Source organism: Bos indicus, chromosome 4 (assembly GCF_029378745.1).
Source record: "Bos indicus isolate NIAB-ARS_2022 breed Sahiwal x Tharparkar chromosome 4, NIAB-ARS_B.indTharparkar_mat_pri_1.0, whole genome shotgun sequence".
Classification (NCBI taxonomy): domain Eukaryota; kingdom Metazoa; phylum Chordata; class Mammalia; order Artiodactyla; family Bovidae; genus Bos; species Bos indicus.
Window position 1 is genome coordinate 54,533,659 of NC_091763.1, and position 27,419 is coordinate 54,561,077.

Consider the following 27,419-nt stretch of genomic DNA (forward strand, 5'->3'; position numbering starts at 1 on the left):
CACAAACTTAATTTATAAGAAACCTGACATTTAAAGTCAGATATGGTAAGTGTGAATACTAGGTTTGTTAAGACAAAGTAACCACATTCTTAGAATGTGGACTCTATCCTCAGGAATACCTGGTTTCAAGCACAAGCACCACCTTTAAAATTTGTAGATTTCTGATGTTTCATTTAACCTCTCTGTCTCAGATTTCTTGTCTGCAAAGTAGAAAAAAACAACACACATCTGATAGGGTTATTTTTAAGATTTACTGAGATCATATGTACTTTAATATTGTGTGCCTATATATTTTAAAGACAAAGTAACTTTTTTTCTTTTTAAAGAATGAGATTTTGTACAGAGTAATTTTCTGAACTCTTACAACATTTATTTTAAACTCATAATAAAACCATCAACCTAGTAGAGTACAAGTGCATAGGCTTTCTCCACTTACTAGCTGTGGACAAATTATTCAACCTCTCCAAGTCTTGGCTTTCTCACATGCAAATTGTGAATAAAAATGTTTATTTTGGAAAAATTTTTGAGAAATTTAAAATAATGATACAAAAAGTACCTAAAGTAAATTTCAGTATGTTTTAATTTGCTTTGTGAACATTTCACTGTAGCCCTACCAGCTTTCAATGCTCACTATAGCACACTTTACAACAGCAAAGACACGGAAGCAACTTAGATGTCTGACAACAGATAAATGGATAAATAAGTTGTGATACATGTATGCAATGCATATTACTCAGTCATAAAAAAGAATGAATTTGAGTAAGTTCTAGTGAGGTGGGTGAAACTAGAGCCTATTATACAGAGTGAAGTAAGTCAGAAAGAAAAAAATAAATATTTTATATTAATGCATATATATGGAATCTAGAAAAATGGCACTGATGAACCAATTTGCAGGGCAGGAATAGAGGCAGACCTAGGGGACAGACTTACGGACACAGCAGGGGAGAAGAGGGTGGGGTGACTTGAGAGAGTAGCACTGAAACATATACATTACTGTATATAAAATAGATAGCTAGTGGGAATTTGCTGTATAAAACAGGGAGCTCAACCCAGTGGGAAGTTAGTATATAACACAGGGAGCTCAACCTAGTGCTCCGTGACAACCTAGAGGGGTGGGATGGGATCAAGAGTGGGAGGGAGGTTCAAGAGGGAAGAAACATATGTACACTTACGGCTGATTCAAGTTGCTGTATGGCAGAAACAAACATATCATTATAAAGCAATTAATCTCCAATTAAAAATAAATTTTAAAAAATCTTGAGAGATGAAATTATTTTTTATGTATTTCTTCATTATCTACTGTACACATATTTTTGCTGAAAAAGGAAGTTGAAACTAATGCTCAAGAATCATGAGATACTCTTCCAAGGACTGACATACTGTAGAATTGCTGTTAAAGTACAAATAACATTATTTTTAATGAGAAAACTGATTTTAAAACTCACTAGATATTCATGGTGCATAACTAGCAAGACTCTTGGACACCTACGCTTTCCTACTTTGTGTGTGTGTGTGTGTGTGTGTGTGTGTGTGTCTGTGTGTGTATAGGTAGGGAGACCATCAACATATTCCTTTTGTCACACAAATGTAAAACAAATAGTCTTTCCTCTGTCTGGAAATGTTCAAACAGCAGAGAAATAATTCAAAGCAAGTTGTTCATCTTACGATTTTAAGTTTTATACTAATAAAATAAGTAGTGCCTTAAAAGCAGAGTGACCTCAAGGAGGCAGAGGTCTTCAGATCATCAGTGAAGGTTGGGCTGGTCCTACCTTCCTTGTCCCCCAGGCCTTCTGTTTCTTGCAGGCTCTAAATTTGCCAGGACCTAGAAATGTTCTGCTTTCTCAGAACACTGGGGTAGAAAGGCTGTGGCCTCTGAGCAGGGAGTTACCTCATATGTTGTGTGAATCTGACAAGATTGTGAAAGATAACCTAAGAACAGGTGCTGGAAGGTGAAACAAGCAGCTACCAAGACAGATATGTCTAACAGATGAGTTGAGCACTCATGAGAGAAGCTCCATCTAGTCAAGGCTATGGTTTTTCCAGTGGTCATGTATGGATGTGAGAGTTGGACTGTGAAGAAGGCTGAGCACCGAAGAATTGATGCTTTTGAACTGTGGTGTTGGAGAAGACTCTTGAGAGTCCCTTGGACTGCAAGGAGATCCAACCAGTCCATCCTAAAGGAGATCAGCCCTGGGATTTCTTTGGAGGGAATGATGCTAAAGCTGAAACTCCAGTACTTTGGCCACCTCAAGCGAAGAGCTGACTCATTGGAAAAGACTCTGATGCTGGGAGGGATTGGGGGCAAGAGGAGAAGGGGACGACAGAGGATGAGATGGCTGGATGGCATCACTGCCTCGATGGACATGAGTCTGAGTGAACTCCGGGAGTTGGTGATGGACAGGGAGGCCTGGTGTGCTGCGATTCATGGGGTCGCAAAGAGTCAGACACGACTGAGCGACTGAACTGAACTGAACTGAACTGAGAGAAGCTCAGAATGAGTCTTCAAATATTTTAAGGATATATACATCCTTCCTGCTACACAAGATGAAGTAACTGAATAACCAGAAAATTTTAGCCTCTAAATCTTAAAGCTTCCTGCGAATGAGTACTGAATGTGCTGCCAAGAATATAAAAACAAAGAATTCACAATATGGTGACATGAGAGCAGGGAAATAGAAAAAAAGAACACAGAATAAAGTGACTCAAATAATAAGTAGTTCTATAGCAGTGGCAAAATATACAAAATGCTACAAGAACACAGGTGTGTGGTAGGCATAAATTCTATTTAGCTTTACTCAGGGAAGACTTCAAAGAAGTATAGTTCAAGCAGTATTTTGAAGGGAGAAGCGATAAAAAAAAGAGGCAAGCTCTTCAGAACATCAAGAATAAATGTGAATATACGGAATGGCATGTGGTATTCAGGAAATGACAAATAGTCCAGTGCAAGCAATGCATCACAGGTGACATAACTTAAAGGGAGCAAAGTGCTGAAAAACAGTGACTCAAAGAAGTATGTACTATGAGACCTGGAGCCCATGATCAGATGCAAGTCTTGGACTCAAACAGTCCAAGACATTTAACATTTTTTTTTTGAGATCCCGACGTACTCTTCTACTGGACAGGAAAAAGTAGGATTCTATTATCTAGAATTCTGATGTGAATGTGACTCCAGATCTGAAATCTTCACTATTGACCGAAACAAGCAGCTTTTTATGGACATCTACATAAACACTCTGAAGATTTCAATTTTAGGCTCTGCAGTGCAAAATGTTAGTGAATTAATAGTTATAAAACAGAATTTTAAATGTACACATCAGAGTCACTATAAGACAATGCTCAATTAATTTAGTGTAAATCAAAATAAACTAGCTCCAGGACCCAAAATAACAAATTTCCAGATTTTTCTTTATTGCTCTTCCTAAGAAAAAGAGCACATGTTTGATAGTATAAAGACAGTTACTGTGATTAATAGAAGACAGGGTATGAGGAAGAACTTCCAGGAATTCTTGAATACCTGAATGCTTGAATTGGAACTTGAATCACAGGTAGAATTCAAATGGGTCTAGATCCAGGAGAACCATTCCAAGAGGGAGGAAAAAAAAAAAAAAAAATCTCTGAGTAAAGACTTTTCCTCTCCAAGGCTTACATTCAGTTCAGTTCAGTTGCTCAGTTGTGTCTGATTCTTTGAGACCCCATGGACTGCAGCACACCAGGCCTCCCTGTCTATCACCAACTCCCAGAGTTTACCCAAACTCATGTCCATTGAGTCAGTGATGCCATCCAATCATCTCATCCTCTGTTGTCCCCTTCTCCTCCTGCCTTCAAACTTTCCCAGCATCAGGGTCTTTTCAAATAAGTCAGCTCTTCGCATCAGGTAGCCAAAGTATTGGAGTTTCAACATCAGTCCTTCCAATGAACACTCAGGACTGATCTCCTTTAGGATGGACTGGTTGGATCCTGCAGTTCAAGGGACTCTTAAGAGCCTTCTCCAACACCGCAGTTCAAAAGAATCAATTCTTCGGTGCTCAGCTTTCTTTATAGTCCAACTCTCACATCCATACATGGACTACTGGAAAAACCACAGCCTTGACTAGATGGACCTTTGTTGGCAAAGTAATGTCTTTGCTTTTTAATATGCTATCTAGGTTGGTCATAACTTTCCTTCCAAGGAGTGTCTTTTAATTTCATGGCTGCAATCACCATCTGCAGTGATTTTGGAGCCCCCCAAAATAAAATAAGGCTTACATACCAGAGGATGAAGAGAGTTATTAAAATTTAAAAATGGGAAATTTTATTGTATGCTAAAAGGTGATAAATGTTATAGGAAAAACAAGAGAAGGCTGGTAGGTGATTAGTCAATGTGGTTGTAGAATGGAAGTTTAAATAGGATTGTCAGGGCAGACCTTATTGAGAAAGTGACATTTAAAGACTTGGAGGAGGAGATGAAGTTAACCATATAGATTATCTGGAGGAGGAGCAACTTGGGTAGAGGAACAGTCATTGTAAAGGCCCTGAGGAAAGGGCATGCCTATGTTTGAGAAACAGCAAGAAGGTTGATGTGGCACAACCAGAGTAAAGAAGAGGGAGGGTAGTAGATATGCACTCAGATTGTATATGGTCTTGTAGACCATTTTAAGTTTTTAAATATTACTTTTAAGAAAATGGCAGCAGAGCTGGGGCGAAGAAGATTTTGAATGGTGAAGTGACACAATAAGATTTCGGTTTTAAAAGCATCTCTCCAACTGCTGTGCTGAAACAGACTGATCAAGAATGTAGGAGGACATACCTACTAACTAGAGGACATACCTACTAACTAGAGGACAGTGGTGACAATAAAGACAGGAGATGACGGCTGCTTGAAGTAGGTTGGCAGACGTGAAAACAGAACTAACTGAAATCCGTATACATTTTAGTGGAGCTCACACAGAGCAAAATCTACCATACTGTTTATTTTTCAAGATTCATTCATTTCCATTCATTTAGTTAATTATCAAGCATTTACTATACATTTATTACGAGCAAAGTGCCATATAGCTTAACTATCATCCTACAATTTTAGAATGTCACTGTGTCATTTGAACATCTCTATTCTTTCAAGTCCACTCACTGGCATAAAGTATCTCAATGCTGTTGGTTTCAATCTATTGCTTATTTTCAGAAATACCTGCTGCCAAGCCAAGATAAGATGAGCTTTAACTCTAATGACTGTCTTTTAACAGATAATACATTGGGACAACTGTAGGAATTAGGAAAAGAGAAGGAGAAAACTCACTCAGCACCCAGATAGTAGAAGATAAAGGACTGAGGTGGGGGGATGGGGGACAAGGACAAAAAAATATGTAATTTTAATTTTAAAATCATCAGAAAAAGTATTTGAAAACTCATACTTTCACTTCTTCAAGAAAAATTAAACCAATCTTTTAGAAATTGTATTTTTTTTCCAAACTAAGAGGAAAACAGCAGCAGGGAAGTCCAGGGCAGTACTGTGGGTAGATCTGGAAGGTAGTTTGAAATGGGATACGCACTTAAATCAATTGCTAATAACAAAGTGCTTATATCATTTATAGGACAATTTATTTCTTTAGAGGGAAAAGGATAATAGTTTTAAACTAGATATGTTTTATTAGAGAGGTTTTGGTATGGTTAGGCTCCATGTCCTTACCTAGAAGACTCTAAAATAGCCCCCTGCTGACTTCTGCTAAAGTCCAGGCTCACTCTGTACTTCAGCAACAATGGCCTCTCTGCTCTTATCAGACACCTTAAGTATGTAACTCTCTTTTCCACTTGCAGTTCCTTCTCTCTGGAATGTTCTTTCCTCAAATATGGTACCTACAGGGCTTGCTCCTTAACTTCAGTCTCCACAGTAAGGCTACCATATCAATTAGGTCTTCTTTGACCACTTTATATGAAACAGCTCTCAACATCAGTCTCTATCCTTGGTTCCAGCCTTATTTTTCCTTATGGCACTCATCATCATCTGACATATTATTCACTTTCTAAAAAAGTATCCTGTTATTTCAATGAGAGTAGGGACTTTAATTCACTACTAAATCCACATGGCCTAGAACAGTGCCTATCACAATGTATATGCTCAGCATATATGATGATAAACACACCAGTTCAAAACATGCTTCTGGAGAAAAGAAGCAGCATGTCTTTTGCAAAAAGTATTTTTAGCTATATATATATATATATATCATATAACTATATCTATTTATGTATACACACATACACACACATACACACACCAAGTGGCACTAGTGGTAAAGAGTCTGCCTGCCAACATGCTAGACTTAAGAGACTCAGGTTCTATCCTTGGGTTGGGAAGATCCCCTGGAGGAGGGCATGGCAATCCACTCCAGTATTCTTGCCTGGAGAATCCTCATGGACAGAGGAGCCTGATGGGCTACGGTCCATAGGCTTGCAAAGAGTAGGACACAATTGAAGCAACTTAGCACACAGTTGCCATTTTCACCTCCAGGGGATCTTTCTAACCCAGAAATTGATCCTGTGTCTTTTGCATCTCCTTGCATTGGCAGGCAGATTCTTTACCACTGAGCCACTCAGGAAGCCTATATATATATATATATATATATATATATATATATATATATATAGGCTTAATATATATATATATATGAAGCAAAGCGAAACGAAGTTGCCCAGTCGTGTCCGACTCTTTGCGACCCCATGGACTGTAGCCTACCAGGCTTCTCAGTCCATGGAATGTTCCAGGCAAGAGTACTGGAGTGGGTTGCCATTTCCTTCTCCAGGGGTATATATATATTTGTTTGTAGCCCATATCAATGCTCATAGCACTGTCATAGTCCTTCACAGACATGCATGGAGCAGCAAAACATCTGATTTCCCTGACATGCATAATTACTACCGGAGGTCAAACAAGGTAACACTTGTCTTCTTGTTCCTGCTCTTGTACTGTAAACAAATGTCCTTTTAGTGGTCTATGCAATGCCCTATCTATGCTTTTATTAGTGATTACACTTTTTAAAATAGCTCCCAAGTGTACTTTTGAAGTGCTGTCTAGTGTTCCTAATCCAAGAAAGCTGTGATGGGCCTTTTGAAGGAAATATGTGCATTAGTTACATAAACTTCACTCAGTTCAGTTCAGTTCAGTTCAGTCATTCAGTCGTGTCCGACTCTTTGTGACCCCATGAATTGCAGCACACCAGGCCTCCCTATCCATCACCAACTCCCGGAGTTCACTCAGACTCATGTCCATCGAGGCAGTGATGCCATCCAGCCATCTCATCCTCTGTCGTCCCCTTCTCCTCCTGCCCCCAATCCCTCCCAGCATCAGAGTCTTTTCCAATGAGTCAACTCTTCACATAAGGTGGCCAAAGTACTGAAGTTTCAGCATTAGCATCATTCCTTCCAAAGAAATCCCAGGGCTGATCTCCTTCAGAATGGACTGGTTGGATCTCCTTGCAGTCCAAGGGACTCTCAAGAGTCTTCTCCAACACCACAGTTCGAAAGCTTCAATTCTTCGGCGCTCAGCTTTCTTCACAGTCCAACTCTCACATCCATACATGACCACTGGAAAAACCATAGCCTTGACTAGATGGACCTTTGTTGGCAAAGTAATGTCTCTGCTTTTCAATATGCTATCTAGGTTGGTCATAACTTTTCTTCCAAGGAGTAAGTGTCTTTTAATTTCATGGCTACAGTCACCATCTGCAGTGATTTTGGAGCCCCCCCAAAAATAAAGACCTGAGCTAATAGTGATGTTGGCAATTAATTAAATGTTGTTGAATCAACAGTATATATTCGATAAAGTGTTTTAAACAGAATAACACATAAAATAAGGTTTTGCATTGATCAACTGATGATAATGTTACGACCAGAAGTTCGCAGGAACCTAACTCAGCATTTCCTCTAGGAGCAATGATTCAGCATCCGCTAATTCAGAGCTTGCAGTGACTTTACAGAACATGGTTACTGTGAGTAATGAGAATTGGCTGTATTCATGTATAAATATATGTGCACAGTGACTTTTACATACAAATTGAAGAAAGAAAAATTCTGTAAAGTTCATAGCTCATAGGGATGCACAGAACACTCTAGCCAAGAATATAATCCTTCATAAAACATAATGGTTGACATTAATGTTAATCACATGGTTCCATCAACTGAAAGTGATCGAATAACTCAGACCTAGTGGAAACGACAGAAGCTATTAACTGAAAGACTTTAGTTGTGTAGGCTTTGGCAGTACTTAACTTTATTCTCCTTTATAAAATGGGTACTCATTAATATTAAATTATTTAAACCAGAAAGTGAACTGAACATGATTACCCAAATCACTTTACTTGCTTAATGAACATAACTTTCTTTGTTATGTTACCCAGGGAATCATTTATAAAATCCCCAGAGGGGAAATTTGTACAGTTATGCCACCTGGAGTTTGGGGAATGCCACTACAAAACAAGGATGATAACCCATATTAACCTTTTTTTAGTATTAGGAATGCAAAGTATATGTGCATTGCTGCCAAAGATACTGTCAGATTTTTGTGGCAACTATTAGGATGCTTAATAATGCTTATTATTTTGTAAACACATTGTACTCCTTCAGGAGTAAGCAGTAATGAATGAGAGAAGTTAAACATTAGTTATCCATATAATAACTATACATGGAACAGAAAGCAACTTGACTTAATCCATTTTCCTAACTGTTGTAGTAGAGTATTGAAGCCCATCTATGAACACTCAGCTGTTGCTAATAAATGGGGCAGACAGCACATTATTGATAAAAATCATTCTCCTTATTCTGTAGACATATCAATTGCCAACACAACTTCTTTCCAAATTTATAATGTGATCATCTATTTATTCATTTTTTCAGCAAGTACTTCCTATTAAGTACTTCCTATATATCATACCGAGTGTACCTTAGTGTACTATCCCTGTACCAGGGAATACACTGGTATACCAGGGATACAAAGATGAATAAGAAATATTCATCCTAAAGAGTGTCACAGTCATCTTACACAAAAATATCATAGACTTGGACATCCAGCTGGACAATGAGAAAACTGCCCAGCACTGATTGCTCAGGTGGTTTGACACTGATGGTCTGTGTTCCAAACCCTCCCCATGCTTTTTAAAAGAAACCAATAAGCACTAAGGTAGGAAGGAACTGACAGATCCCTCCAATCAAATGGAAATGTACATTCAAGAACCAGCTCACCTGTTCCTACCTATATCTCAGTTTTACATGAAGAAGGGGTAACTACTACTTTTGGTGAAACTTTCTCCCCAACCCTCCACCCAAAATAAAGTTGCTATCTAAATGGTTCCTTCAATTTACAGAGATTCCTCTAAATGCCCTGACCTGTTCCACTGATACTCTGGCTAAATAGAAACTTGATGATGTGCCTTATGCTACTGCTGCTCATTCACTCTGCTCAGTGGGCAGAACTAAAGGTCATCCTTAAAGACCCAACCCAAACTCCCCTTGATGAGCCATGCTACATTTTTTCTAAATCTTGGACTGTTGCCAATTACCCAACTGTATGGTCTGCCACCTGAAAGACCATAGATTGGCAGGTTAAAGATACCTACCTCTAGGGCTGCAGACTCTGTGGGGAACTGTAGCTGCTGATTATATAGCCTGGATCATTCCTATGGAAGCCCACAATAAGAACTTGTTCTCTGATGAGATCAACTGGAATCAAGATGCAGTAGCCAGATGACCATCGCCCAGAACTATCATCATACCACACATGGCAGTACATCTGCCATCATAAACTGGACACATAATAAAGTACTCTATGTTTCTTACACAAAAGTCACCATTACATGCTAGACTTTCAACACTGGCCAAAAGTTGACCCATCGGTGTGGTGGTAGTACAGGAGGCCACATTTCACATAGTGTTTGTCAAGAATTGTGAAAGGTCTCACATGAAAACTACAAAGTTAGCTAGTTTCTTGAGCTACAGTTTTCAGAGTGATGTAAAGAGGGTCAGGTGACAACTGCACACACAGCAGTTCCATTACCGAAGATCACAAAGCTCAGGGAACCTGGACATTTTATAATGGGAAATAGGCGTACTCCATCTGTATCCTGGGCTTCCCAAGTGGCACCATGGCAAAGAACACATCTGCTAATGCAGGAGACATAAGAGATGCGGTCCCCGGGTCCTCTGGAGGACAGAATGGCAACCCACTCCAGCATTCTTGTCTGGAGAATCCCATGGACAGAGGAGCCTGGCAGGCTACAGTCCATAGGGTCGCAGAGAGTTGGACACGACTGAAACAACTTAGCATGACATATTAGTATCCCAGTGATACACAGTCTACTGGTACTTCACTGCCGTTGACACTTTCAGATTACAGTGGCACTGTTTCAGTTCAACCTCAGCCAACTGATTGGACTGATTGGTATACCTTCCAGGTGGCAACCCAGTTATGAGGGGACCAAGAGAATTCAAACTTAATTGCAGGTCAGTCTCTTGCACGCTATAGTTGAATCAACATAGTCCTAGGTCATAAGTACAATGACCACTGGGTTGAATACACTATTCACCCAGGTTCCTAGAGTGGACTACGAAGGCACTGGGGAAGGAACACTTTAGATCTCCAGGGGGTGGGAGAGGGGATGAATAAGTAATGCTCCTTGATCCTTAAACCTTACTTATATCTTCCCAATATAAATCCTTATGATTTTTCTGATGCCTACTGGCCTTGAGTTATACAGTGCATGGCAATCAAAGCCACAGCTAGTCAGTGACCTTGCCCATGTGACCAAACCAAACTAAAGTGAAATGATGATCCAGACTAAGTTTAGCAACGCGTCTCAAAGAGGAGAAACCCCTTTCAGTAATATGTTTTTATGTGAGAGAGAAAGAGCCATAGATATCTCTCTACATTGGCCCATTTGTTTCCCCCTGTAATAATTGGCAATGACACCAAAAATCAGCATGTCAGTCCAAACTCCCTTGTGTGGGTTATAATGGATAATTGACTGGCCTTATACTTATCTTGACTGATTGAAATAAGACCTGTTAGTTGTTCTTGGTATTTATTTAAAATTGGCTAAGTCCAGGGCTCTGGGGGCATAAGTGAGATCAATACTGTAGGTTGTCCTTACCCTGCTGCTTGGAATCATATTAATAGTAGCCTTAATTGCATGCTTTTTAAGACAAATTGAGTGGTTTGATCTCAACCTCTGTCAGATTAATCAGAATGGCCAGTAACATAGGCAACTCATAAAAAGTCACCAAAAGCCAAGACTGCACATGTGGTAAGTAAAATAAAGCCTTCCCCCATAAAAGATGCCACATCTTAAGCCCTGAAACCTTATATTATATTACAAAGGAGAATTAAACATGTAGATGAAATTAAGTTTACTAATCAGTTGACCTTAAAATAAGGAGATTATTCTGGATTATTTGGCAGGCATACAGTAATCAGATAATCCTCAGATGTCAAAGAAAGAGGCAGATGAGGCAATGCCAGAATGATAAGACATGAAAACACTCAACCATCCATTGCTGGTTTTGAAGATGGAAAGGGTCCAAGAGCCAAGGAATGTAATGGCTTCTAGAAGCTGGAAAAGATTCTCCCCCTGGAACTTCCAGAAAGAAACACAACCTTGCTGACACCTTGATTTTAGGCCAGTGAGATCCATTTCATACTTTACACTCCAGAACTATACCATAATAAAATAGTGTTGTCTTAAGCCACAGAGTTTATGTAATTTGTGGATAATAAGACACTGACACAATGCAGGGTTCAGGGATGGAAAGACATTCCTTTATGAGTATCTGGCCCTCCTACAGCTCTTACAGATTCACCAAGAATGCAAGACCCTGACCCTATCCTGTCTTCACCTGGTCCACTGCTCAGGATTGTGTTTTAGGTGAGGAACCTGGAAGGATGATGTATTAAATCCCAGGCTTGTTTACTGCTTTCCATAAATGTGTCATATTTCCACAGCTTAGCATTTCTTAGTTGCAATGCATGTATGAGATTCCCAGGTAGCTCAGTGATCTACTGCCAAGGTAGGAGGCGCAGAAGAAGTGGGTTCAATCCCTGGGTCAGGAAGATCCCCTAGAAGAGGAAATGGCAATCCACTCCAGTATTCCTGCCAGGAAAATTTCATGGACAGAGGAACTTGGCGGGCTACAGCACATGGAGTAGCAAAGAGTTGGACACAATTGAGCAACTGAGCACAGCACATGAGCGTGCACGCGTGCGTGCGCACACACACACACACGGATCTGTCCCACTGGGAGATCTTGGAAACAATAAAACCTCACAAACCATGAAAACCGAACCATTCTGTGCCCGAAAATAAGGAAACACAACTAGGCAACTCAGCACAGCACAACATTTGTATACCCACCGTGTGCACAGCATCTGCCTTGGCCCTATTGGCCTGTAGCACTTGGGAGTAAGGGGAACTAACGTAACAGCACTGATTGATGTGCATGCTGCTTTATCAGGGATGGTGAGCATCTAAGGGGTGGGGAAGAAGGAACAACTGCTCTTCTAATCCACAAACTCTCACTATAACAATTCCTTCATAACACGTAAGGACTGCACATATTAATAATATAAGATGATGCTTTTATATGAATTATTAAAGGGGAAGGTATAGAATATTGAGAACTGTATTTTAAATGGAAGTTATTCAGGATAAATCTCAGAAGCAGTATTTATTCAAGGAATCTGCCTCTATTTCTGTTATACAGTTTTCAGTGCATTTGAGTAAAATAAATCTGATTAACACTATAATTTAATTTGGTTAAGGGAGCTGTAATACTCTAAAACTATTGTTACAAGGAGATTTATTCACAGAAGTAAATAAAATAATTATGAAGCTGATAAAATGACTACATAAGCCATTTTACAAGAGGGATATATTTTTCCTTCTTTTCAATGAATGTTTAAAGCTCTCCTTCAAGCTCTTGGTAAATCTATTGATCTGTGAAACACAGTGCACTCCAGGGAGGCAATTCAGTTGACATTATATATCAAATGATGATATGAATAATAATCATACCATTTGGCAGTTAAATGTCTTACAAACTTTCAACTGATTGAACATCAAAAAAGTCAAATGAGGTCAAACATTGTATTTTTTAATTTTCATATTAATGATATAAACAATAATATTAAAAGATATAAAGAATAAAAGGGCATAAGAAAAATTACATAAAATATTTCAAGATAAAATATATATGAGGTATGTAGCTTACTATTGACTGTATATGTAATGTGTCTTTTTAGCTTGCAGAATTGTTTTATATTTTTAAATATTTTGCTTGTAAAGTTGTTATTGAAACATTTCAAACCACTTCTTTGGATGGGTTAAGAGGAACATGTGGAAAATGGTAACTTTAATCAGTAAAGACAAAGTATCACTAAAGAACACAGATCACAGAGAAAGGAATCATCTGAATTTCAGAACTTTCACACACAAATTCTATTTTAAACATAACAGTGAAGGGTACTTTCAAAAATTTTTACATATTTTACTTATTCTCCAGTCCAACATTGAGCCCCACCAAAAAAAATACACACACTATCCCCCAAGTGGTTGATTACTAAAGAGTTAAAGATTAGACACTCATATTAGTTAAAGACCTATAGAAGCTAAAGTGTTTGTTAAAGGCTACTTTCTGTGGTCATAAATACTAGGTCACATATTTTACAATACCATAAACAATCCTGTAGTGAGAGATTTTTAAAACTTAGATTAGATCTATGTGCCTATTTTTTATCATACAAACTAAAATGTAGTTATTCACTGTACCTAACTACACTTACCTAATTATCTAAATTATTGAATTACAACTGCATTTTAAGTACTTCTATTAAATATCCAGCACTATATTTATTTTTATCATCATAATTTAAAAATTATTAAACAATCAAGAGAGCTTCATTAAGATACTCCATACATGTATGATAAAACTTGGAGCTCTAAAGTAACAAATGATTGAATAAAATATCATATACCTTCCTCACCCTTGTAGCATCAACATATGCTGTCAGTGTTCCACTTTTACACGTTTTGATTAAAATTAGCTTATTTTTAAAATCGTTGATGACAATAACTCACAAAGTTTTCAACTGTTTGACATGTGCAGTAAAGAAACTAAATAACTTATCCAAAAATTTGAGATAAAATATGTATTTTCAAAAAGATAAATACTAATTTCAGATTTCTAAGGCATACAACAAATAGCAAAGGGTGACCAGAATAAGGAAACATAAAGCAGAGGTAAAAAATGATCTACAAGAAGAGAGTTAGGGATGGTTACCAACAGGCATGAAAGATGAATGTTTCTTTAAAAGTTATTCTTGCCTCCAGTGCTTTGGTCAAACAAGCCTTCTATTAAAGTACTTCAATGACGCTCAGATTCACTTTGTTATTAGTTGGTATTTCTTGTAAAGCCATCAGAAAAATTTTAATAGATATCTCTTTCCCAAACATATCTTCAGATCTTCCCAAACGTAAATGCTGTAACCTTCAATCAGATTTTCTTAGATGTAAAGGATTTTTCACAATCATGTAGTTATAATTCTAAACAGCTCAACCACATTCTTCAAAAATCATTTCAAGTTCCACATTACTTATGAGAATTATTAACAGCAAGTAACATGGAATTTTATTTCAACTATTCACAACTGTATTACAAATGACCCTGGAAAAATGCTGGCAGTGGGGGTATGGACCCTCCACACAGTCCACCAACCACAAATTCTGTACTATTACAGTACCACGTTACAGAAGAAAATCCAGTTTACAAGTGGATTCACACATCTCAAACCTATGTTGTTCACGGGTCCATAACTATCTATTGCTGTGTAAAATTTACTATAAACTACTACAAACCTAGTAGCTTTAAGCAACATGTATCTATTGTCCTAAAACTTCTGTGGGTCAGATGTCTTGGAGCAGATAAGCTGGCACTCAGACTCTTGCAAAGTGTTGGCTGAAGTGTGTACTTTCCTGGAGCTCCAGGTTCTCCTCCAAGCTCATGTGACAATAGGCACAGTCTAGTTCCTTGCTTTTGTGAAGGCTCCATTTTCTTGGCGGCTGTAGGGAAGAGGTTGCCTCAGCTCCTGAGAGGCTGCTCACAGTTCTTTGCCACATGACAATTTCTCAAGTCCTCTCAAAAGACATTAGCTTGCTTCTTCAAGTCCAGCAGGATAAACTCTTGCTCCAGTCTGTTAAGATGGAATCTTATATAACATAATATATTCATGGCAATGACTATTCCACCATCTGTGCCATGTTCAGTTGGCTAGAAATAAGCAACAGGTTCTGCCCTCACTCAAAGGGTGGGAATTATTCAAAAGTGTGACTCACTATGGAGTGACCTTAGGAAGTATCCACCAAAATAATTCCCAGGCTAAACTTATAAACTCTAAAACCAGATTGCCTCAACTTAAATTCTGACTCTATGCTTACTAATTACTATTTATATCTGTTTCTCCATCTTAAAATGAGATTATAGTACCTCTTCTTAAAGTTGTGAGTTAATATTTTTTAGCTCATTTCATTGCTACATTAAAATCACACAGTAATAATACCTATGTGTTGATGTCACAAGAGGCAAAATTCCCAATTATTTATTCATCACATAATCTGGGTCAGTAAAAAGAAAATTTTTAGTTCAAGTCTTTTGATTAATTATTTTAAAATAATGTACAGAAGTATTTGGCAATAGGAAGTTCTCTATCAGTATGCATTAAGTAAATTAATATTAGAATATCTATATAAATTTCTAGGACTTCTCCCGTGGCTCAGTGGCAAAGAATTTGCCTGCCAATGCAGAAGACGCAAGAGATGAGGGTTCAATCCCTGGGTTAGGAAAATCCACTGGAGAAGGAAATGCCAACCCACTCCAGTATCATTGCCTTGAAAATTTGATGGACAGAGGAGCCTGGCAGGCTATAGTCCACGGGGTTGCAAAGAGTTGGACATGACTGAGCATGCACACATACATAAATTTCTAATAAGCCAATACATTTTTACTCTCAAAATTTCATACGCTGTGACTGTAAAATTGTATACTGTCTTTTCTCTTGAATGATTCATATTTGCATATGTGCAAATGTGCATTCTGCCAACCATTGTAACAACATGGAAATTCCTAAAGAATATTGACATTAGCTAACAAGATACAAATATGAAATAATGTGCAAAATAGCAGTCAATAAATATGTTAAGAAATCATGATGGTAATTGAAATTTAGAGTTACAACTCAATAAGTGTAAGTTATGGATCAACTTCTACTAATCACCTGCCTCAGAAACTTATCTCTGCTTCCTAACACACAATTCACAAATGTTTTAACTTTTCAAATACTGCCATTCAGTAATGAGTGATAACCCCACCCTTTTAATGACCTTCCATGAGCTGACTCTAAAATCAGTTGGAAGCCCACAGAGAAGTATACAAATGCTAGGTCCTAGAGATGAGGGGAAATATCCATTCTTTGGGATGTTGATTAGAACTTGAAAAGTAGAATTAAATGCAAAGGAACAAAGGGTGACTAGAGAGAATGTAGGGCATAACAAAATCAAGGGTGGGATCAGAAACAGACTCACTAAATACACTTCTTTATTACAGTTTGCAGTTTGGCATGTAGCTAAATGTCTAGAATATATTTGAAAGGGACTAAAGGTTTCTCAGAGTCTCAGCATAATGCTCTCATTTCAAAAAAACTTATCTACACATGATTTTTTGAAGACAAGTTCATATTGAAAATCAAAATGTCAAAGGAGATAAATGGTTGGAGTCTAGAGTAAACGAGATGTAGTTCTGGATAGAGCAATGAACTTTAACATTTCTGGTTAATCAGAGAGAAATATGCACATACTATAACAATGAAGAAAACAAATACAAAATATAAGGGCACATATAATATAAAACTCTAAAGAATCTAAAATTATTTAATAATCATTAGCAAATGATTATATTTTTAGCTGTAATATACAAGGAAAACTGAAATGCAATAACTTCTCTTTGAGCTCACTCACAAGGGAACATGAAATATGTTTATTCCTATTCAGCCTTGCACAGTATCAGAGTCACCCTGAACCCTGACTGAACCCTATAGAAGAAAAAGGGTCAAATTTATGGTTAAGATTATAGCAGTTCTTAATTGGCAATATTAATTAAAAAGTCAAAGAGTGTCAAAGACTTCTTTAAGATGGTTTATTGCTAATATGAGAGTGTCATATATACTTTGCATCTAACTGATGACAGTTGAAATCATTATGGCATGGTTGTGAGAACTGAAAAAATTACTGGGTACCCAGAGACAAGAAAAAACATGTGCTTAATGGCTATAACTAAAATTAAGCATGAATCATTACCTGAGAAACAAATGAATGAAATGTATTAGCAAAAAATTTTTAAATGAACTAAATATTTAAGAAGGGCATAAACTGAAGTTATCTTGAATATGGAGAAACCACAAAAGAAATTACAGAAGAAAGTATTAATGTGACAGATTCTTTACAAGGTTGAAGAGAAACGCTGTCTTTAATTAGCAAGTTCAGAAACTTTTCTAACAAAATGCTTTTATTGATCTTTCTTCTATAAATATTTACTTTTAATCTGACCCAGGCAATCAAATAAGAGATCTTCATTTCCCTCCATCAGATTTTCCACGTCTTCACACAAGTGCTCAGATCCTTGTGTTTTACAAATTAAATATGTCAATACATTTTATCATGGTATCGTATGCTATTTTCATTAAAATCTCATGGAATTCTAGATGCTGAGGATACTTCAGCTTCTTTTTTCCCTCCCCAAGATTATTTCAGATGAAAATATATACAAAACAAATATTTTAAAATTATTAATATAAACCTAACACATATTCAAAGGAGAAAAAAAAATCACAGGACAGTTTTCCAAAAAGGCTGTTCTCATGTGAACATACACTCTTAACTAATGAATAAAATGCTCAAGATTGGTAGCATCTTTTAGTAAGGTTTACTATTATTTGCCTGAAACTCCAGTACTTTGGCCACCTCTTGCAAAGAGTTGACTCATTGGAAAAGATTCTGATGCTGGGAGGGGTTGGGGGCAGGAGGAAAAGGGGACGACAGAGGATGAGATGGCTGGATGGCATCACCGACTCGATGGACGTGGGTTTGGATGAACTCTGGGAGTTGGTGATGGACAGGGAGGCCTGGCGTGCTGCAATTCATGGGGTCGCAAAGAGTCGGACACGACTGAGCGACTGAACTGAACTATTATTTTCCAACCTTAAGATTCTAGAGTGCATTTTATCAAATTCATTCATTTGTGTTGTTTATTAAATTCTCTAAGGCTACTGATTCATGTGCTTAAGTGTGAGAAAAAGACAAAGAAAAAAATCATCACAATATTATAGTCTTAAAAGTTATTATTCATATTACTTTCATACAGAGGACCCCTTGTTTAAGACCAAAAATAATAGGCCAATTGAGACTTACGCTTAACATTTAATTGTATGAATAAGAATGAAAATTTAGGCCCAATATAACAAGAATATTTTCCCCTTGATATACTGAGCATAAAAAGTATTCACATCTGTTTCACTGCTTTGCCTTCTTCATGGGCTTAAACCTGCCAAATTATTCCATTTGATTTCAGAGAATTCTCATATGGCAATCTATTTTATTTACTTTATCTTCAATAAAATGGTTCAGTGAGCATTAGCAACTCTAAGACACAAGTTTCAATCAGTCTTCAGACAAAGGCGTCAATCTATATTAGACCTACTGTCCTGTGAGTTGTAGCTAGAAAGTTAGATAAGGTAGGGCAACAGTGAAAATGTGACAGAGTCTTAATAAAGCCAAAGTAAAGAGAAAGAAAGCTCTCCCCAGGCTCTCACAGCATAGCTTACACGAGACCAGGTGCTGGATTCAACACATGAAGAACTCCTTAATAAGGCTAACAGCTAAAGTAGGCTTCAGACTCTATCTTTATTTTACCTGACACCTACAGTAACAGTTCTTTGTATTCCAGCAGATAATAGTAAAAACTTGAAATGCCAATAGTTAAAAATGAAGTTTCATATTCACCCCCTGGATATCGTAGAGGGGGAAAAAAAAAAAAACTGAAAACACTCAAGCTGCATAGCAGTTCTATAACATTTTCATGCAATTACTAATGTAACAGTAGTTTCAGTGGATCTTTCCTTATAAATTTGTATGACGTTTTAAATATAGTTGGTGGATTAGAGTTTAACCACAAAACAATCAGTAAGTATGAGCAACAACTTATTTTGGAAAATGATATGATTAAAGACTAATTCCAAGAAATATTGGGCAGTACTGTTAGATGTCATGAAAATGCCTCCCAAAGCACAAACTTTGTAATAAGTGATGGTGGTTCATATTTGATACAGGCTGTAAAAAGCAAATTATTGTAATGGTGCTCTTCCCAGCAAATAAGACCATTAAAAATGTGTTTAATGTTCAGTTGAAGTGAAAAGCAGGGCAGATTTTGTATAATGGTACCAAAAATTTTACTAGTGGATCACTCCAGGCCATAAATTTGATATTACAAATGTAAACTCTCCTTTTTTTACAGGAACCAGTTTCAATTTTTCCCTTTGTAAAAAATATAATGCTGCACTTTCAGACATCTCTCCAAAGAATACATAGAGATGGCTAACAAACACATGAAAAGATGCTCAATATTGCTCATTATTAGAGAAATGCAAATCAAAACTACAATGAAAAATCATCTCACACCAGTCAGAATGGCCATCATCAAAAAGTCTATAAATGATAAATGCTGGAGAGGGTGTGAAGAAAAGGGAATCCTCTTGCACTGTTGGTGGGAATGTAAACTGATCCAGCCACTATGGAAGACAGTATGGAGATTCCTTTAAAATGGATTAAAGACAATCTCTTTAACAAGTGGTGCTGGGAAATCTGGTCAACCACTTGTAAAAGAATGAAACTAGGCCACTTTCTAACACCACACACACAAATAAACTCAAAATGGATTAAAGATCTAAATGTAAGACCAGAAACTATAAAACTCCTAGAGGAGAACATAGGCAAAACACTCTCTGACATACAGCACAGCAGGATCCTCTATGACCCACCTCCCAGAATATTGGAAATAAAAGCAAAAATAAACAAATGGGACCTAATTAAACTTAAAAGCTTCTGCACATCAAAGGAAACTATTAGCAAGGTGAAAAGATAGCCTTCAGAATGGGAGAAAATAATAGCAAATGAAGCAACTGACAAACAACTAATCTCAAAAATATACAAGCAACTCCTACAGCTCAATTCCAGAAAAATAAACGACCCAATGAAAAAATGGGCCAAAGAATTAAATAGACATTTCTCCAAAGAAGACATACAGATGGCTAACAAACGCATGAAAAGATGCTCAACATCACTCATTATCAGAGAAATGCAAATCAAAACCACTATGAGGTACCATTTCACACCAGTCAGAATGGCTGCGATCCAAAAGTCTACAAATAATAAATGCTGGAGAGGGTGTGGAGAAAAGGGAACCCTCTTACACTGTTGGTGGGGATGCAAACTAGTACAGCCACTATGGAGAACAGTGTGGAGATTCCTTAAAAAACTGGAAATAGAACTGCCTTATGATCCAGCAATCCCACTGCTGGGCATACACACTGAGGAAACCAGAATTGAAAGAGACACGTGTACCCCAATGTTCATCGCAGCACTGTTTATAATAGCCAGGACATGGAAGCAACCTAGATGTCCATCAGCAGATGAATGGATAAGAAAGCAGTGGTACATATACACAATGGAGTATTACTCAGCCATTAAAAAGAATACATTTGAATCAGTTCTAATGAGGTGGATGAAACTGGAGCCTATTATACAGAGTGAAGTAAGCCAGAAGGAAAAACATAAATACAGTATACTAATGCATATATATGGAATTTAGAAAGATGGTAACAATAACCCGGTGTACGAGACAGCAAAAGAGATACTGATGTATAGAACAGTCTTATGGACTCTGTGGGAGAGGGAGAGGGTGGGAAGATTTGGGAGAATGGCATTGAAACATGTAAAATATCATGTAAGAAATGAGTTGCCAGTCCAGCTTCAATGCAGGATACTGGATGCTTGGGGCTAGTGCACTGGGACGACCCAGAGGGATGGTATGGGGAGGGAGGAGGGAGGAGGGTTCAGGATGGGGAACACATGTATACCTGTGGCGGATTCATTTTGATATTTGGCAAAACTAATACAATTATGTCAAGTTTAAAAATAAAATAAAATTTAAAAAAAATAAAAATAAAAACTAGGAATAAAACCACCATATGACCTAGCCATCCCATTCTAAGTCATATACCCTGAGGAAACCAAAATTGAAAAAGATACATGTACCCCAATGTTCATTGCAACACTATTTACAATAGCTATAACATGGAAGCAACCTAGATGTCCATCAACAAATGAATGGATAAAAAAGTCGTGGTACATATGCATAATGGAATATTACTCAGCCCTAAAAAGGAACACATCTGAGTCAGGTCTAATGAGGTGGATTAACCTAGAGCCTATTATACAGAGTAAAGGCAGTCAGAAAGAGAAAGATAAATATCATATACTAATGCATATTTATGGAATCTAGAAAGATGATACTTGATGAATTTATTTGCAAGGCAGCAATGGGAGAAACAGACATAGAGAACAGACTTAGGGACATGGGGAGAGGGGAGGACAGGGTGAGATGTATAGACAGAGTAGCATGCAAACTTACATTACCATATGTAAAATAGATAGCCAATGGGAATTTGCTGCATGTCTCAGGGAACTCAAACAGGGGCTCTGTATCAACCTAGAGGGGTGGGATGGGAACAGAGATGACAGGGAGGGTCCAAAGGGAGGGGACACATGTACAGCTATGGCTGATTCATGTTGGTGTTGGACAGAAAACAACAAAATTCTATAAAGTAATTATCCTTGAAATAAAAAATAAATAAAAATTTTAAAAATATATATAATGCTGTATTTTTACCCAGGTTCTATCATTACAGTATAATCGGTAGGAAGAAAATTTGGAATGACAGTTTAATGTGAATTTATACAAAAATTTGTTCTACTACTTGCTGATACATACTTCTCAACTCACTTTCCTGGAGACTGAATGAATTATTTTTCTAACTTAAACATTTCAAAGCAATGAACCCCAAATATGTGTACATATATCTAGATGCTTTCTTCACAACTCTATAAAGACGTTAAAGGAGAACGATGGAAAACTAGTACGATAGATTAGTAGAATAGATTCTAAAAGCTCAGACTCTGTAAAGGTAAGAGTTTTTTTGTTGTTATTTTTTTGTTTGCTTGTTTGTTTTTTAACTATTTCAAACAGCTGTTCTAAAAGAGAATCAGCACCAGACTAGGACCCAGATCTACCCAGTCCTGACACTCCAACACTGATGTACTCAATGAGCAGGAGACTAGAACAGCCCTCTTCATATTATAAAATCAGTATTCCAGGTGAAATCTAAACATTTCACATTTTCTTCTCACTTAAGCCCACTTTCTCATAAACATGCATGCCTTCCCCATGACACTTACTTTAGAGACCACATATTCAGTATACCTGTATAGTGTATTAATCTTTGTATTTCCTGCAAAGTCCAGAATAGTAATGAAGTTTGTGGAAATAATTTTCAGGGGTAGTATATAATATATTAATTATCTACTGTTACATAACAAATTACCTCCAAATTTAGCAGCTTTGGACAAAAAAAAAAAAAAATTATTATGTCAAACGGTTTCTGAGGATCAAAATCCAGGAGTAGTTCAGCTAGGTGGTTTAGGCTCAGGCTTCCTCAAGAAGATGCAGTTACTGATAGTTCCTCCCTGTCTACTGGACAGAGGGAACAGTTCCTCACCACATGGGTCTCACCAAGTCAGCTATCCTCCCCTAGAGCAAGTCATGAGTCTGAGAGAGAAAGAGAGAAGGGAAAGGGGAAGGAAGAAGGGAGGGGGCAAAGAGAAAAAAAGAGAGAGAGAAAAAAAAAATGGAAACAAGAAAGAATACCCCAAACAGATGTCCTAGTATCTTGTATAACCCAATCTGAAAAGCAATATATTATTACTTGTACCATAGTCTAGTCAACTGGCCACAAGACACAAGGTACATGTGGGAGGGAAAAATACAGTTGTATGAAAACCAGGAGATGGTGATCATTAAGGACCATCTTAAAGGCTGCCTATCACAGCTCACCCTCTGGACCCCAAGATTCACATTCTTCCCATGTGCAGTTTCAAACATATAAGTTGTACTGGATTCCTAAAGGTTATTTAAGAGATACACTTAAGATTACTGAGATACACTTAAGATTACACTTAAGATCTGAGATACATTTCAGATTACTGAGTCAGTGTAAGAGCACATAATTTATAAAAACCATCCTTTAAAATATGATTCTCAAACTGACCACTGTTCTGAATTAAGGAGGTATTTCATATATTTGAGCTTCCTTTCTTGCCTGGGAAATCCCATGATCAGAGGAGCCTGGAGGGCTATACAGTTTATGGTGTCACAAAGAGTCAGTCCTGACTGAGTTAACTTTCACTTTCACTTTTCAAATATTTAGTGAATGTTTCTTAAGATACGATTATATGCCAGGCTACAGGTGATACACACACGATACTATCAGGAAAAGTCCTGAGTTGGCTAAAAAGGAGGAAAGAAACAGGGCAAGTGTAAGGGAAGAGGCAAAGACGTAAATGGGCTTTACATTTACAGAAGACAAGGGAAAAGAAACAATAGGATATACACTGACAAAGATGTGGGCAAGTGTAAGGCAAGTTCAAGGTACACATATCAGTGTGATGAGGAGAAAATGTTGGATACTAGGGTTTTGTCAGAGCACCAGGGAATGCTGTTTTAGTCTGGTGGTTAGCCAGCTTAAAATAATGGATCAGATGGTAACAATAACTCTGTGTACGAGACAGCAAAAGAGACACTGATGTATAAAACAGTCTTATGGACTCTGTTGGAGAGGGAGAAGGTGGGAAGATTTGGGAGAATGGCATTGAAACATGTGTAATATCATGTATGAAACAAGTTGCCAGTCCAGGTTCGATGCATGATACTGGATGCTTGTGGCTGGTGCACTGGGACGACCCAGAGGGATGGTATGGGGAGGGAGGAGGGAGGAGGGTTCAGGATGGGGAACACATGTATACCTGTGGCGGATCCATTTCGATATTTGGCAAAACTAATACAATATTGTAAAGTTTAAAAATAAAATAAAATTTAAAAAAATAAAAATTAAAAAAAAAAATAATGGCTCAATATTAGGCAGAAAGGAATGGCCCGTTGAAACTTATACTATAAGCAGAACTGAGGAAAACCTTACATAATTTAAAAAAATAAAATGATAGTTTAAAGTAATTTTAAATTAAGAAATTTAACATGCTGTGGCAGATAAACTTTAGGGTGGTTCCCAGGTTTATGCCCTATATAAGTCCCTCCCCTTGCATGCAGGCAGGACTATGACTTGCTGCTAACAGAATCTGGCAAAGGTTATGGGATGCTATTTCAATGCTTACGTTAATATATACCCACACACATAGATATATAACTCTATTTTTCTAACATTTAGTAGAAACTCTCCTACTAATTTTAAAGATGCAAGCTACTATTATGTGAACTGTATATGGAGAGGGTCACATCGATGAGAACTGTGGATAACCTCCTGGACCTGTGGATCTCAGTCCCATAAAAGCAATGAAATGGATTTGGCCAACGCCCAGTAAGTTTGGAAGAAGACCCTGAACTCCAAAGGAAAATGCAGTCTAGCCAATATTTTGATTGTAGCCTTGTAAGATACTGAGCTAAGCCATGCCTGGACTCCTGACCCATGGAAATTGTTAATATAATAAATGTATGCCATTTTAAGCTTTAAAATATTAGTATACAGCTATCAAAAATTCATACACATGCTAACAAAATCACAGAATGCACATTTACAAATTAACTCCTTTTTACCATTTCACGGACCAAAGTTAGAATGCTAGTCAGGACACTGATCAGGTGCCCTGGAAAATACAGTCAAACTTTGAGACTCACGTTAATAGGGAACAAAATAAAACTAACTTTAAAAAAAAAAAAAAAAAAAGATTACTATTCTCTTTATATGTATTTACACATTTAGTCCTTAAATCAACTCTAAGAAATAGGCACTATTATCTCTTTTTTCTAGATTCAGAAATTAAGAGTTAGAGAGTTTAAATGACCTAAGGTTTCACATATGGTAGGTTTGTTTTTGAACCATAATTCAAATCTAAGTAATATGATTCCCAAGCTTACATTCTCAACAGTGATATGCTACAGCCTCTGTATTTACAGTTTTATTCAGTCTGTTTCATTTTACCAAAAAATGTGTGCACACCACATATTTGAATCGCTTGTCCAGCCCCTCCTTAGCCAAATCATCTTCCTGCATAGTTCATTTATTTTTTAATAATTTGAAAATTAGAGCAAATATTTTGTCAGGTATGATGCCTAATTTTTATAATTTGTGAAACTTACAGCAATATGTATAAGTATGTGAATGAAGTTTTTTCTACTCCACTGAAATAACTAAAACTGATCTTTTATTTGAATTTAATACTCTTACAATAGAAACTCTGGAAATAACTGTAAATATTATGAAGTAAAATACACATGTACACATACACACTTTAAGTAACCATTTACCCATATACACAATCTTAGTTGGAAGCTATGTAGAATATTTTAGTTCCTATTTTGTATAATCTAGGTCAGGTTCTGCAAACTTCTATGAGAGGTAAAATGGGGATAATCGTTTGAAAACAAATATTCACTTTAGGGATTTCTGGAGGGAAAGGAATGGAACAGTGGAAATGAAAGAAGAAAATGAGTATTTCTTGAAAATAGCTGTGCATTTTAATACACACACAATTATGTACCCTTCTGAGAAAAAGACTCTCTGTTTTCTAAAAGTCATTTCTTTCATGGTTCCATGATGTTCACTGTCAGGTAACTCCTACTCATAAATCTAAAATTCCCCTGCTATTACTAAAACAAATGTCCTATTACTACTCCACAAATGAGAATTTAATATTAAAGGTCTTACAATGACAGGCTTTATCAACATAACCATTATCTATGGTAAGAATAAATAACACAGAAGAAAAAAAAGATTGGGTGTAAGCAGATCTGAATTCTAATAACACATAATTATTTATTATCAACTATAATATCACAATAATCTCCACCATTTTTTCCAAGTCCTTGAAATTCTTTGCCAAAACTTTTAGTTTCTCCACTTACTAAATAATGAATAATAATGGCCACCTTACTTAAATCATAAAAAATGCAACAGTAAAATTAATGAGTTTAATGAAAAAGTAAAATGAAGTAAAAAGTTATCAAAATGTTTCCAAGTTTTTAAATGCTAAATACATGTGGATTCATTCTTTTTGTTTTTGGGACTTCCATGGGACGACAGAGGATGAGATGGTTGGATGGCATCACTGACTTGATGGACATGAGTTTGAGCAAGCTCCAGGAGTTGGTGATGAACTGGGAAGCCTGGCATGCTGCAGTCCATGGGGTCGCAAAGAGTCGGACACGACTGAGCAACTGAACTGAAATGATTTTGTTTGTATGTCTGACAGAATTATAAAGTTGGGACAAAACAAGCAAAATTCCACAGGCAAAACAGTACCAGTACCTAAGAAATAACTGACTACATGATTCAAGTACCTTGACAAAATTCTCTCAGGGAAGATAAGCATCTATCTAGATAAAGTTTTAGAAACGGCTACAGCAATTTAGGCATCACAGCGAGGATCCTTGAGACCCATCTTACATTTTTGGTGAACCCACTTGATAAAGAATTCTGATGTAGCATGGGCAAGAAAAAATCATAATTTTAAGAAGTCAGAGCATCAGGGTTCCCCTTTCTCTGGGGGTAAAGACTAGAGAGGGAAATGATGTAAACGACTCATCTGGAATTTTTTTTTCAGTTTTCTTTTTGTAACTATATAATTACAACTTTGGCCCCCTATAACATAACTGCTTGACTGATACCATAGTCAAGAAATGACACTGAAACACTAATTTCACAGAGACATTATAGCGTAAGAGTGGGAGATAGAATCTGCATCTCTTGGAACTGCAACTCATACTATCTCTGTGGTCCTTGCTTTGTAACAAACAATGGAGTTCAAGTTCTCTAAAATGGCACTGTAAATATCAAGGAAAACTACCATTATATTGAAAGAAGTATAACACTAAAAAAAATAAATGATTTCTAAATAGCTGACTTGCTAGATCTCAGGAGTTTATTTTAAAAAATCAAACTTTCAAGAAAAAATCGTTAGTAGTATGCTATTCCGGAGAAGGCAATGGCACCCCACTCCAGTATTTTTGCCTGGAAA

At 37.0% G+C, this 27,419-nt stretch overlaps 1 protein-coding gene across 8 annotated transcripts in view; it reads right to left on the bottom strand.

Moving 5' to 3' along the window:
• The window catches only part of FOXP2 (forkhead box P2), a 661,054-nt gene that overhangs the window by 416,690 nt on the left and 216,945 nt on the right, over positions 1–27,419 (bottom strand). The window lies entirely within an intron of this gene.